Source organism: Bufo gargarizans, chromosome 2 (assembly GCF_014858855.1).
Source record: "Bufo gargarizans isolate SCDJY-AF-19 chromosome 2, ASM1485885v1, whole genome shotgun sequence".
In the NCBI taxonomy this organism is placed as follows: Eukaryota; Metazoa; Chordata; class Amphibia; order Anura; family Bufonidae; genus Bufo; species Bufo gargarizans.
This window is the reverse complement of record NC_058081.1, coordinates 12545521-12561600: the sequence shown is the minus strand read 5'-3', so window position 1 is coordinate 12561600 and position 16080 is coordinate 12545521. Positions and strand designations below refer to the sequence as shown.

Sequence of the window (16080 nt, the reverse complement as noted above, 5' to 3'; positions counted from 1 at the left end):
GGCTAAAATTATCATTATGTGAGTTAAAATTGGAGGTGTAACTGTGGAAGTGTCGTAAGGCCTACCTTCAAGGTCTACTCACCACCTTGCCACAATGGAAGGCACATTGTAGTCATGCTGCAATTGAATAAATGCTTCCTGCATATCACACATGATAAATTTAGTTGTGCAACACCTTCCGAAAAAGTACAGTAGGTTGTAGAAGATACTGGCCATGGCCAGGAGACTATCCTCACATTTCAGCCATTTTTATTGGGCTAGGAACACCCTTCTGGAGATACAGCTACAGAATGGTCTGCCATTGCTCCTCTTAATCCGCGACGATTCAACACTCCGGAATTCCATCTTGCATCTGTACGAGCAGTGTAAAGCGGTGAATGATTTTGTACCTCAGCAGGGAGCATGTGTTGTCTTGAGTTCAGGCAGTGGCAGCTCATCAGAGATGCCTGTTGTGCACTCGGGCCCTTTCAAAAAGCCATTGCATTTGTCAGTCTGGACAACTGAATAATGAACATCCCCCTGATATTTGTCTTAGAACAGATGTTCACAATGATGCAACAATGAACAATGTCGTAAGAAGATCAGCTTCATTATATTGCTGGAATACCTGTAGCTATTGGGGACCCACACTGAACAAAGTACCATGGAGGAGGAAGTGAAGGATGAGAATGAAGAGCTACCACAGGAGGAGGAGAAGGAGGATGATACAAACTTGTGCAGGAGGATGAGACTAATAATGATGACACTGGCCATGATGATTAATTAATTAATTATCTGTGTGAGGGGGTGCTTTAAAAAACTGGGTCCTCAGACACACTGGCGAGCATGGCGAGCTGTATGCTTGCTTGCTTGCTTAGATACTGACAGGTGTATTATTCACATAAAGCAGTCTGATGATTACTTGATAGCCATGCTTTTAGACCCTCGCTATCAAAATGCTTTTTTACCAGGATACACCATGTACACATGTTGCCACAACTTTCAGTGAGTAGCCACCTTCTGCCAGCATGTCTGACCAGGAGGCCCTCTCCATCCCCTGGAGATTCATCTACTTCCTACCATCTCCACTACCACAACCAGCAGGAACTACAGCAGCAACCAGTTCAGTATCATCTATAATGATGACTAGAGATTAGCACATTTTTCAAAAATTTTATTTGCCTTTTCGCCAAATTTTTGGGGGGAAATTTGGTTTGATCCAAATATATTTGTGGCAAATCGCTTTATAAAATGGCTATTTCCTGGCTGCAGATAGCCTTTATAGTGGTGTAGAACACTGTGCCTTGCAGTAACATGCATAGGGAGTCTGCTATGGTAGTGAAATAAGACTCCATATGAGTCCATATGACATGCAGATGACAGGCGTCACTCTTAGAATCACTGCATAATTCACCTTTTTGGCAGTCATGGGGCCAAAACTGACCATATAACTCAAGTATGAACTCAGCCTTACAGGTCGATGTTAGCGTCAAGAAGAAGCGCACTCCCTTTACACAGTCGTCAGATGATTCCACATAGATGTCTACAGAACCTGTTCTATTAAATGCTTATACAAGTAGAGCCCCCCTAACAGAGTGGAGAGGGTGTCAGCAGTAGGTTTGTGTTGACGTCACAGATTATTTTGCCCTTCCTCTGATCCCTCAGAGCAATAACCCCCCAAAAAACGGATCCTGTCTGTGGAGAATCCGCATTCACTGGGTCAGCATTTGGTCAGTAATCCATCAGTATTGCTAATGCCCAAAAAACAGGAGTGGATCCAAAACAGAGATAACACGTGAATAGAATATTTTCATGTCTTCTGTGTTTTGTACCCACTTATTTAAAATAAGCCTGTGCAGGTCTCACAGCCACTGTAACAGAACGGTAAGAAGTGGTATAACATGTAGTAAGCACTACAGGGATCATGTCTAAGACGTCCGGGGGGTCCCAAACATTGTGGACAATGTCCGAGATGAGAGTCGTCCATGTGTTCAATCCTGGATGTTATTGTCCGCGATGAATCCCAGCATTTGGATTAGGAAGTCCTCAGGCTCGGACTGGCCCACAGGGATACAGGATAATCCCCCGGTGGGTCCCTGAGCAAGGTGGGCCCCTAGTCTCCTAACCCCTGCACAAGTGGCACATAACACTGTAATTAGACTTACTGCACTACATACATATATTCAAATTACAGCACCTCAAACAGCCTATATTCATATAAAAAAACATTTTTTTAGCATGTTAGATTTTGTATTACATTTGAATGTATTTGTACGGTGGGCACCCATAATACATTTTACTGGTAGGTTCTAGGTACCCCAGTCCAACACTGTAGTCCTTACTGAGGAACTTTTTCTTCACAATGCGCTGATGCCACAGATGCCGTCACCTTGACGAGCTGGGTTGCTGATAAGTAGATTCTAAAGTGTCTGAAGAAATGCAAATAAAGACATTGGATTACATTGTTCATTTCCTCCAACGTGATCTCGTCCTTTGATTTATGAATATAATTTCATAAAGTCTTGAAGTCTCTGCGTGGATAGGATAAGACATGTCCATGCGAGGTTCGAAGGCCACATAGAAAACAAGCTATGTGGCCGACACTGTTCCAGACACGTCATACACGGTCCACATAAGGTCCTGAGAACTGATCACCAGCTGACCAAAACAACAGTCAAAGTTTCTTTGGAACCACGTCCCTACGATAGCCATGAGCGCCTCAGAGCCGTTATACAGGAAGAGTGGGAGGGAAGTAATTATCTCTGGTAACACCTCCAATAGATCATCCTCTTTGTACGTCCCGCAGAACCAACCTGTCCACACAACTGGTCTTCTGTGATTGCCTTGGTGAGTGGAGGCTTGGATGAAATCTGTATGAGCACAAACAGTTGATCTCTGTCCTTTCCTTTGAGTTCAGGTAAACAGGAAAATTTGGCTTTTAAGTTCAGCTCTGAGCCCACTTCAATGGCAAGACCCTTCTGCTTCTCAGCAGCTATGTGGGCAGACAGGTGCTTGGAATACTCTTTCAGTCTGGTGTATGAGAAATAATACATTGGTGTTATGCTGTAGAGAGTCCATTGTTTTTGAAGGAGCAAGGCAGCCTGTGCTGGATCAAGAGTTTCCTCCAAGAGGGTGCACTGCGGGATTTTTCTTTTAGACAAGCTTCGCAATGCAGACCATCGACGTGCAGAGGTCAAGCTTCCGGGAGGATACCACGAGCTGTAAAAATGACTGCTCCTTCATGCTGATAACCTACTTCTGGGGTTAACACCCCATTGGTAGGTGTTTGCATATCCTTGCTATAAATTATGTTCCCGTTCACTGACTGTAAACAGAGATCTTGACAGACAAATGTATCAAACAGTCTCTAGTCCCCTGACCTACCAGATTTACCAGCATCTATTCCAGGACATGAAGCAGTGGAATGATGTTGTTCATCCCGTAGTCCTTGCGACTGACAAGTAATGTGGCCTTCTTCAAGGGCCTGAGCAAACGGCAGGTGTCACGCATGAGCTGCCACTGGCAGACATCTAAGTTACACAGGGAAGTACATCTGTCCGTTTGGATCATCAAGAAACCGTTGATGGCATTTCTCTGTTCGTATAGTCGGTCCAACCTATGGAGGGTGGAATTCCAATGGGTGGAAACGTCGCATCAGCCTATGTTGGGGGATGCCGTTCTGCCGCTACTGCTCAAGGAGGGTGTGTTTTGCTGTGTACGACTGGCTGAAGTGCATACAGTTTCCTTGCCATTTTTACGATGTCTTGGAGATGGGTGGAAGACTTTAGGTACCGCTTGACAAACAAATTGAACACGTGTGCCATGCAGGGCGCATGGCTCAACCCTTCTTGACGCAGCGCCGACACCATGTTCTTCCCGTTGTCGGTCACCATGGTTCCGATTTAGAGTTTTCGCAGAGAAAGCCAGGATTTGATTTATTTATGAAGGACATGGAGCGGTTGCTCCCCTGTGTGACTCTGTTTGCCCAGGAAAACCAGGTGCAGAACAGTGTGAGATTGATGAGAGGGGTCGCACATGGCTTGCATTCACTACATGCCTCCAACATAATTCTTAGATCTCTACATGAAAATAATGTATTTGAGAGGGGCATAGTTGGAGATATTTATAGTGTCCCACTCAGTTATGGTCGTGGGCACTTCAAACTTCTGTATATATCATGTCAATGTATTGCTGTGTAAACTGTAAATTCCTTATAAGAGGCTGTTTTAGAGGAGAGTCTCATTACATCTATTCACCCCTAGGCGGTGCTGCCACCACTTTTATATATACAGTATATATAAGAGGGTTTGCTAATACAAGGGAGAAAGGTGGAAGAGCAGGAAGGAAGCTAGTTTTGTGTGAGGAGGTGTAGCTGCCATTTTAGCATTTTAGCCCCTTGGCTGTGGCCAGGCTGAGGGAGCACGTAAACCAGCCTTACAGCTGCCTAGCACAGACCAGAGTTGCTTATGGATATAGAGTCAGTCTAGTGGAGAGAGAAGCAGCATTAACTCATGGGCTCCACAAACACCAGTGACCGGGAGAAGACTAAAAGCGCTTGTACACAGCTGGACGACAATACGTGTGGTTGTCTATTACCACATTCCTCTATGGACATTGTGGAACAGAGTTTAGGAAAGCATCCTGTACAAAGAGTGGAGCAGAGGTTTTTGCCTGCCATTAGGGAGACCACCCTGTGGGTTGCTGATTACAAGTAAGAAGTTCTTATATCCAGTACCTGGCTGCTAGACTGTGGACATAGTGTGGACAGATAGAAGAAGGAATCAGCATGTTTACAATAAAAAAAAAATCACCAATTACAGGGTGATGGATTTCGCTTCATACAAAAGAAAGTCTCTAATCACCCATTAATTTCCCTCCCAAAAAAGCCTGTTTCACGTAAAAAAAATTCACGACTACGTAATTCAGTCCATATAGCAAAAGAAGATGTGAAGTCACCCATCAATTTTCCAAAAATTAGCCTATTCCACATAAAAAATGTCACCAATGAAAGAAATGCTCCAATCACCCATCAAGTTTCTCCAAAAAAGTAATTTGGTCCAGACCACAAAAAGGGATTTACCACATATAACTGCACCGCTGAACGGCAATAGGCCCTCATTTATTTAAATTTTTACACTACACAAAGCTTTCAATCATATAACTGCACCGCTGACTGGAAAATATACTTTTGGTTTGCCACTAATACACGGCAATATAGGCTTTACCACAGATAACTGAACCGCTGAGCGGCAAATATATTTTTTCTTTTTACGGTAATACACGCCACAAAAGGCTTTAAAACATATACGGTAACTGCACCGCTGACCGGCAAATATATTTTGGTTTTGCCACTAATACATAGCAAAAATGGCTTTAGAACAGACTGAAGGAGCCGGCTTCGCTCGGGTAAATTTAATCTATTTCATTTAATGTTTGTGTGTGTCGTTAAAAGATATCAACACTATCAACTATAACAGTGACATCTACAGCACCCTGCCCCCAAAACAGTGACCTCCACAGCACCCACCCCTTAACACTGACCCCCCACACAGTGGCCCGTCCCTTAAAATTGGACCTCCACAGCAGCCCACCCCCTTAACTTTGACCTTTACAACAGGCTTCCCCTTTAACGGTGACTTTCACAGCATACCACCCCCTTGACAGTGACCTCCACAGGGGCCCCTTAACAGTGGCCTATACTGGATCGGGTGCGTGTCCTTTTGAACAGCTCACTCTAAGACAGCAGCACTATACTGTCTGAGTGTGAGCTGCAGGGAGAAAGTCACCCTCCCTCCCACCACTGCAGCTGACAGAAATTGATTTTTACCTTCATTTTTTCAATCCCCTTCGGCTCAGGAGTGGGAGGTGGCGTGGCCTAGCCAGATCTGGGCGTGGTTTAGCGGGACCTAGATGTTGATTTTTAATTTCATTTTTTCAATCTCAGTCTGAGGAGTGGGAGGGGGCGTGGTCTATTGAACAGCACACTGTAAGACAGCAGCACTGTGCTGTCAGAGTGTAAGCTGCAGGGAGAAAGTTACCCTCCCTCCGACCCCTGCAACTAACAGTAGTTGATTTTTACCTTCATTTTTTAAATCTCTGTCGGCTCAGAAGTGGTAGGGGCGTGACCTAACTAGATCAGGGATGTGTCTTCGTGGGACCTGGGGTGGGGTTTTAAGTCTTTTGAGTGTGGACACATTGTGGCGGGGGGGCGTGTATGGGCTCCTTTCTGCAAGAGTGACGCCCCTCTGGGCACCTTACTGGCTCATTTGCATACTAAATAAACGGTATTTTCAGAGGATAAAAACATCTATTGCTGGAACAAAGGCACATCTTGAAATAAGGTACTAAGTGCTATTAGGGCATAGCTTTACTTCAATAGCGATTATCCTGGTGACAGATTTCCTTTAAAGCTCTCCTACAGCAGTGAAGATAAATGGCTGGGTTGTTATGGAAACCTGGAGTAAAACTGTGTATGTGGAGGCTGGAGGACCTGCGAGCTTCTATTGGCTGATAAGGGTCATGTGACCAGGCTTCTATTGGCTAATGCAATTTTTGTGAATATCTCAGGAACGGTACGTCCTAGAGAGCTGAGACCCGGTCTAAAACCTTCCTGGACACCTGATGTACCTGTGTGCCAAATTTTGTGATTGTAAATGTGACGGTACGGATTCCTCTAGCGGAAACACACACATGCACTCAGCTTTATACATTATATAACAATATATTTTACTTTTGCCACTAATACACGACAAAAGGAGCTGTAATTTTCACACTTCACCACACAACGGCTAAAAATCCCTTTTCCTACCACTAATACAAGCCAAAAAATGCTTTAGAACATATAACTGCACCTCATAAGGGCAAATAAGACGTATAAATATTTCCTTGTAATAACCCCTGGTAATGGCTGTATCACACAGCACTTGCACCCCAATAAGAACTGTTTGCTGGAATTACAGAGCTGTATAATGGCGATTTGGATCCCCAGTCAGTGCAGCAAGGTGTAATAGGATTGTTCCTATTACCCAGGCTGTAACCTCCCCTACTGAACCCTGTTCTACATAAATGCTGTGGAATGATTCCTCCCTATCCTTTCCCTACACCTTGAATAATCTTTCCCTGCACTGGCAAATCACCTTTTTCTGCACAATTAAATAGTTTTTTCTACCACTGTCCCTAGCGCCTGCTGACGTCTGTTCCTGCACTAAATACACTGGTAAATGGCAGAATCTATGATGGCTGCCGCTATTTATAGGGCTATGACATCACAGGGCTGGCTGGCTGCTGATTGGCTGTATGCATACATGTCAATCTGGGTGATCCCGCCTTACCAGAGTTCCTTTCTCCATGTCCTCACACGTGCAGCAGCCATTTTAGGAAAAAATGTGATTCGTTACCACGAAGCGCAAGGAAATTTGACTTCGGTGCGAATCGAATTCCACTTTGGCAGCTCCGATTCGCTCATCTCTAATGATGACTGTATATATATCACTTTTATAAAAATAAATACGGCAAAAATTTGTGAGGATTTTCACACACCTCCGACTGAGACCGATGAATATATCTGCCATTGAAGAAAGTGACCCAATATTCTACTGCCATTGTCTGCCAGCCTACCATCATGTCCTTACGGTATGGCTGCTGCTGCCACTGCCATAACTGCTACTTCCTGTTGGTACAACTACTGGTACTACTACTACTACTACTGGTACTACTACTACTACTACTACTACTACCCCAAAACAGCTGTGCACACATTTACTCCTGTTCTGTCTGTTCCATGCTGTGCTGCTGTTGCTGCCACTGCTATTACTGCCACAATTACCCCTACATACCCTCCCCTTTGCACACCCGCACTGTTCTGCTGCTGCTCCCAAATTAAAGGGGGAATTCTTCCAGGTTCTTTCAGTACAATGCACAGTTTCTTTTTAGAATTAAAGGGGTAATCTCACTTCAGCAAATATATCATAGACATACAGCTAATACAGGGCACCTACTATTGTCCATATTGTCTCCTTTGCTGGCCTGATTCACTTTTCTATTGCATTATACATTGCTTGTTTCCAGAGGTCAGGGCCACTGTTGCAGTACAGATACAAGGTGACTGGGACAGAAGCTGTTGTGTGGAGAGTCAACACTTTCTCCTATAGTGTTCAAGCATGGCCACCGCTGCTGGATGTTAGAGTGAGTGTAACCCCTTGAAACAAGCATTCTGTAATGAAATAAAAAATGAATGAAGCCAGCAAAGAAGGCAATATGGACAATCACAATACATTAATAAGTGCCTTGTATTAACTTTTTCTACATGATATATGCCAATTGCTGAAGTGAGACAATCCATTTAAGAACTGTGCAGTTATAAATACGGGCAGGCAGTCTACCCCTGTTAGGTCATAATCTTTTGGCGCTTGTGCAGAACAAGTCACTGTTTCTTCTGACATTAACATGTGTATTGATAAACAGTGACAGAGATCTCCCTCCTGTTAGGCCATAATCTTTTTTTAAATCCAAATCCGAAAAGGTTCTCGAATATATTAAATCTTTCGAATCTCAAATCCTACGAATCCTGTACATAAGAATTGTGTGAACGGTGTAAGAAACAAAGTGATCTGTAGATGACACACTATTATGGGGGATCTGTGGATGACACGGTTATGGGGGATCTGTGGATGACACTGTTATGGGGGATCTGTGGATGACACTATTATGGGGGATCTGTGGATGGCACTGTTATAGAGAGTGGGATCTGTGGATGACACTGTTATAGAGGGGATCTGTGGATGACACTGTTATGGGGGATCTGTGGATGACACTATTATGGGGGATCTGTGGATGGCACTGTTATAGAGAGTGGGATCTGTGGATGACACTGTTATGGAGGGGATCTGTGGATGACACTATTATGGGGATCTGTGGATGGCACTGTTATAGAGAGTGGGATCTGTGGATGACACTGTTATGGAGGGGATCTGTGGATGACACTGTTATGGGGGATCTGTGGATGACACTATTATGGGGGATCTGTGGATGACACTATTATAGAGAGTGGGATCTGTGGATGGCACTGTTATAGAGAGTGGGATCTGTGGATGACACTGTTATGGAGGGGATCTGTGGATGATCATGCTATGGGGGATCTATGGATGACACTATATAGCATCTTATGCACAAATCCCCCCCATAACAGCTCCATCCACAGATCCCCATAACAGCGCCATCCACAGATCCCCTTCCCCAAACAGAGCGCCATCCACAGATCCCCCTCCCTATAATAGCGCCATCCACAGATCCCCCTATAACAGCGCCATTCACTGATCCCCCATAACAGCGCCATCCACAGATCCCCCTCCCCATAACAGCGCCATCCACAGATCCCCCCATAACAGCGCCATCCACAGATCCTCTTAACAGCGCCATACACAGATCCCCCTCCCCATAACAGCGTCATTCCACAGATCCCCCTATAACAGTGCCATTCACAGATCCCCCACAACTGTACACTAATCACTCTAAATGTGAACAGTCTATACACATCAATTGAACATGAAAAGTGCATTCAGGCCACAGCTAGATTGTTGTTCACCCATTCCAAACTCCACCAGATACAACAGGAATTCTGCATCGAGCTATTGACAATAATATTAACAAAAAATTATTTTATGTTTGGTGACACATACTACAGTCAGAAAAGGGGTACCGTTATGGGATCCAATGTGGCCCCACCATATGCAAACGCCTACATGATAGCCTTTGAGGAGGACCACGTATACACCCACCCCTTGTTTAATCAATTTTCAGTAATGTGGCTACGCTTCATCGATGACATTTTTTGCATATGGAGGGGCACCATCACCACCATCGAGGAGTTTGTACAGGATCTTAATGCTGTCTATCCAGAATTATGTTTCACCATGCAGACAAGCCAGGAGGAAATAAGTTTCCTAGACACAACAGTCAAACTCGATCCAGCAGGCAATATAACATTAGATCTCTATAACAAACCAACCGACCGTAACAGCCTTTTACATTATAACAGTTGTCACCCCAGGGCCACAAAAAACTCTCTTCCCAAATCCCAGTTTGTACGGGTCAACCGCATTGTCACTGACACGAATGTGAAAACAGTTAGACTCAAAGAAATGAAAGAAGAATTTCAAACAAGAGGTTATCCACAGACTCTCCTAGATTCCACATTGAATAACATCACCGAGGGAGCCCAACTATGCAAAAAAGAAAATAAAAGATTAGCCTGCGTAACAACATACCACCCCCTGGCCGCCAAAATCCATCAGGCATTGAGGAAACATTGGTCGGTACTTTCTAAAGCATATCCCAACATCTCGGAATTTAGTGAACCCCCACTTACTTGCTATAAGAGACCCCACAACGTCAGAGACAAATTGGTCAAGGCCGATATAGGGAGCCTCACCAAGCTACCTAAACAAACTTTTCTGAAAAGCCAACGACAAGGAACATTCTCTTGTTTACATTGTGCGCAATGTTCAAGCGTCATTAGAGGCGAACATGTTACCCACCCAAGAACTGGACGACTATACCAGATCAAGGGTTTCTTCACGTGTGAATCCAGTTTTGTAGTCTATGTATTGAAGTGCCCATGCGGCTTGGCGTATGTGGGAGAGACAACACAACATGTACGCGATCGAGTAAGTAAACACAAATCCACCATTAGACTCGGACACACGTTGCTACCTGTCCCACACCACTTTAGCGGAAAAAAACATCAGGTATCCCAATTGTGCTTCCAAGTATTAGAGCAAATCGATCATCCAAGACGCGGCGGCAACCGGATTACGCATCTAAAACAAAGAGAGGCATACTGGATCCACACACTCGGAACTCTTTCACCACACGGCCTCAACCGGGAATGCGATTTTTCTATCAATGTCTATTGTAACTGTAAAGATTATTGGTTTTACATGTAATTAACAACATCTTCATTTTCCTTTGCAGACCCGTTGAAATCACGACTTGCGAGGGTGAGAAAATCTCCCCCCCTTTCCTGCCTTCCCCCCCTTTCCCCTCCCTTCCCCTCTCCCCCCCCATTCCCCCCCCCTTTTTCCCCCTTTTCCCCCCTTTTTTCCCTTCCCCCCCCCTTTTTTCCCCCCCTTTTTTTCCCTTTCCCCCCCTTGTTTCCCTTTTCCCTTTTTCCTTTTTTCTTCCACCCTATCCATCACTCATTACGACAGGGATACTATAGATTATCCATATATCAACAGGTCTCCATTACTGATCATTATACAAAATATTATGGAATGTTATGTTATGTATTGCTGATGGTTCTTATGTGCCTATTCATCCCAATCATCGGAACTACCACAGATTAATTGACATCTATTATACATACCACTGATATTTATTAATCACATATAGATTGGGCCCGCACTACTGACAGGTCCACATACCGATGGGCATTTATTTAAGCCTTTCTTTCATCCCCGCCCCCAGACAACACAATAGATGCACGGCCTGAGCGACTCGCGCATGCGCAACAGTACGTACTGGACGGCTGGCCTGCGCACCTGATACGCAGGTGGAACGCACGTGCGTTCCACCAGCGTCATGTGATCCAGACGCACCATGTGATCGGCATAGCAATGGCGCCCACCACCACCATAAAAAGCGCACAGCCAGCGTCCATCAGGTGCATCCAGTGCACACAGCTGTAAGACAGCATCTCAAGGTAATCACAGGACTCTTACCCTATGTTCATTCCCTAGATTATGATGTTTAAGATGATGTTCCTCTAGACTCGATAAGGTTACCCAGGCTACTCAGGTTATGTCAGTCATTGTACTTACTGTGTGTTTTAATGGTTCTCCACCCAGGGGATCTGCCCAATGGACTACATAAGGCATTGACCACATATATATAGATATTATTCCACATGACCACATGACCCATTAGGTGGATCACTTATCCCGCATATTTGGTCACATTGACTTATGTGTTTTACATTGGGCAACACCCCGCAGGTGCATTTATGACACTGGAACCTATAGCATACATTCCTTTTTACTTACAGCATCTTTTCAGGTATACTTGTTTCAACCATATTGCTGGCATCAATGTGTTCACTCTCGGTTCACAACAAGCTGTCAATTGTTTTTAGAATATGCTCATTGTATATATTCTTTCCCCTATGTTCAATATATGTATATAGTAAATTCTCTCTATATAATCTTTCTCGTCAAACCAAGATCCTGATACATATACCATGTGACTTATACCAAATATACATTATTTTCTAGATTTAAGACCGCTGAATAAGGACTTGACAGGCCGAAACGTCTGGTCATTTTTCTGAATATCTTGGTCAAATGCCAACTTTGTATAAAAAAATTGGAAAAGTTGTCTTTTGCCAAGATATTTCTCTCACCCAGCATGGGTATATGTAAAATGACACCCCAAAACACATTCCCCAACTTCTCCTGAGTACGGCGATACCAGATGTGTGACACTTTTTTGCAGCCAAGGTGGGCAAAGGGGCACATATTCCAAAGTGCACCTTTCGGATTTCACCGGTCATTTTTTACACATTTTGATTGCAAAGTTCTTCTCACACATTTGGGCCCCTAAATTGCCAGGGCAGTATAACTTCCCCACAAGTGACCCCATTTTGGAAAGAAGACACCCCAAGGTATTCCGTGAGGGGCATGGCGAGTTCCTAGAATTTTTTATTTTTTGTCGCAAGTTAGTGGAATATAAGACTTTGTAAGAAAAAAATAAAAATAAAAAATAATCATCATTTTCCGCTAACTTGTGACAAAAAATAAAAAGTTCTATGAACTCACTATGCCCATCAGCGAATACCTTAGGGTGTCTACTTTCCGAAATGGGGTCATTTGTGGGGGTTTTCTACTGTTTGGGCATTGTAGAACCTCAGGAATCATGACAGGTGCTCAGAAAGTCAGAGCTGCTTCAAAAAGCGGAAATTCACATTTTTGTACCATAGTTTGTAAACGCTATAACTTTTACCCAAACCATTTTTTTTTTGCCCAAACATTTTTTTTTTTATCAAAGACATGTAGAACTATAAATTTAGTGAAAAATTTATATATGGATGTCGTTTTTTTTGCAAAATTTTACAGCTGAAAGTGAAAAATGTCATTTTTTTGCAAAAAAATCGTTACATTTCGATTAATAACAAAAAAAGTAAAAATGTCAGCAGCAATAAAATACCACCAAATGAAAGCTCCATTAGTGAGAAGAAAAGGAGGTAAAATTCATTTGGGTGGTAAGTTGCATGACCGAGCGATAAACGGTGAAAGGGGTGTAGTGCAGAAGTGTAAAAAGTGCTCTGGTCATGAAGGGGGTTTCAGCTAGCGGGGCTGAGGTGGTTAACTTTTAATCAGGTTCAGCGCATCTTTATTACCTTACAATGACGCTCCAGTAACAGGCAGAGCGGGCGGCAGGGTAACGTCACTCTCTCTGTTGACACGCCTGCTCTGCCCACTTTATGAATGAAGCAGGCGGAGCAGGCGAGTCACGTGAGTAAGTGACATAACGCTGCTGCCCGCTCTGCCTGTTAATGGAGCTTCATTATAAGGTAATAAAGATGCGCTGATTTAAAGTCAAAGTAAACCGCCCTCTCACATAGCAACAAATCGGCCGATTATTCGATGACGGGATTCGTCGACAACGAATCCTGTTATCGAAAGTCGGGATTCGAGTCCACGAATCCCACAAATCCAGCAAGATTCGAGGGATTTGTGGATTCGATGTCCCACCTCTAGTCATAATCTTTTGGCGCTTGTGCAGAGAAAGCCACTGTTTCTTTTGACATTAACATGTGTATTTACAAACAGTGGCAGAGATCTCCCCCCTATTAAGGAATAATTTTTGAATGATTAGTCCCAAAGAGCCATTGTTTTTTTTTATTTTTATTTTTTATTAACACTATGTGTTATTAACTAGTGATAAGTGGCAGAGGCGATATTCAAATTCGCAATATTTTGTGAATATTTTTGAGAATATTAGTCATAAATTAGCAAATTTGAGAATTTGTAATTATATTCTTGATTGCGAAAATGGTCAATGTAATATGTGCATATTACGCGCACAATACAGGCGGGGGTCACTTTTGCTACATTTTTTAAGCTGCTTGAAGTTTCCTGAGACTGGAGAAAATGGTTGGCACGGCAGAACATTACAATAGCTTTATATGCAGATAGAGTGCTCCAATATATTCGCGATTGCAAAAATCAGCAATTAACCACTTGCCGCACACGTAACGCCGATAGGCGTCTGGGCGGCAGCGCTCTCAGGGCTCTACGACGCCTATTGGCATCATCTCGTGAGACCCGAGATTTCCAGTGAACGCGCGGTCACAGGAGCGCGCGTTCACAGGATCGCGCAGTTCACAAGTTCAACTACAGCCTGCCAGCAGCGATCATTGGCTGGCAGGCTGTAGATTTTTAAAATAACCAATGAAATGGGTATGTCAGATGCTATTTTGTAAATAGCGTCTGATATATCTGCTACCTGTTCCTCTGGTGGTCCCTTTTGCTTGGATCGACCACCAGAGGACATAGGCAGCTCTGTAAGTAGCACCAATCACCACACACACACACACACATTACACCACCCTGTCACTTATTAACCCCTTATTAACCCCTGATCACCCCATATTAGACTCCCTGATCACCCCCCTGTCATTGATCACCCCCCTGTAAGGGTCCCTTATCACCGCTAGGTAGTTAGCTACTTGCTAGGTAGTTTAGAGCCCAGCCCACCGCAGTCGCAGTGATTAGTCGCTGATTAGCGTCATCGCTGTTGCTAATCAGCACTAGTACTATAGAGTATCTGTAAGTGATCAAGACTGATCGCAATCAGATCTATATCAGTACATTAGGGTCACCTTAGGCTCTACAAAAAACGCAGTGTTCGCCCGATCAGGCCTGATCTTGTGCGCACACTTGCGTTCAGTTCGCCCCACCACAGTGACAGAATTTTTTTTTTTTCTGATCACTTCAAAAACACCGTAAAATTGCTGCAGAACTATAAAGATCACTTTTGAGATTTCTGGATCTTTATTAGCGATCGCAGCTTTACTTTTGCAAGCACTCCTTTTTACTAGGTAGGTTTGCTCTTTTTCCTGGGTAGTCTCAGAGGAATACCCTCTAAATTTAGTGAGCTCAAAATGTCAAAGGGGTATTCCACTGAAGAGGCCTACAGGATTCTGGCCGTGATGGATGAAAGCGATGGGGACGCCTCACCCACTGAATCAAGTGGTTCAGAATATGAGCCTGTAGACAGCAGTGGCACTCTAACCGCTAGGGAAGATGGCGAGGTTGAGGTCCCTGCTATGGTCAGGCGTACCCGATCCCATGTCGGTATTCTGCATACCCCGCGTGATGAGCCTCATTAGCAGCAGAGTGGTGCTAGCGCTGATCTTTTTTATGGTGCGGCATACACCAGCAGCGCAGCACATCCTGGACCTTCTACCAGCACTGCCGTATTCCCTGGTGAAGTGGCGAGCACCAGAAGGGCAGTTCAAGCTGGTACGGTGGCACATGCAGTAACTCCCCCATCGCAGCCACCACGCTCACAGGCACGTAGAGCCCTTAGTCTCCCAGAGGTGCTGGCAAACCCAAATTGGCTCTCCCCTGCTTCCGCCGCACCCGTATTGCCCCCTTTCACCGCCCAGTCTGGAGACAGCTCATTTAGGATCAGCCCTCAAGTTTTTTGAGCTGTTCTTCACCGCGGATCTCTATGACTTAGTTGTGGCAGAAACCAACTGCTATGCAACACAGTATATAACCGCCAATCCGGAAAGCTTCTATGCCCAGCCTTTCCGGTGTAAACCAGTCACAGTTTCCGAATTTAAAATATTTTTGGGCCTTATCCTCAGCATGGGTCTAACAAAAAAAAATGTATTGCGGTCCTATTGGTCTAAAGACCCAATACATTACATGCCCATGTTCTCTGCTGCTATGTCCAGGGCACCTTTTGAGGGCATCATGCGCTTTATGCATTTTACTGACAATAAAACCTGTCATCCAAGAGGCCTCCCTGCTTATGACCGGCTCCACAAAATTCGGCCCTTCATAATCCATTTGTCATCCAGGTTTGCAGATGTGT

At 44.2% G+C, this 16080-nt stretch overlaps 1 pseudogene; it reads right to left on the bottom strand.

Moving 5' to 3' along the window:
- Positions 1–2317: 2317 nt before the first annotated feature.
- On the bottom strand, positions 2318–12052 carry LOC122925445 (annotated as a pseudogene).
- Positions 12053–16080: the final 4028 nt, after the last annotated feature.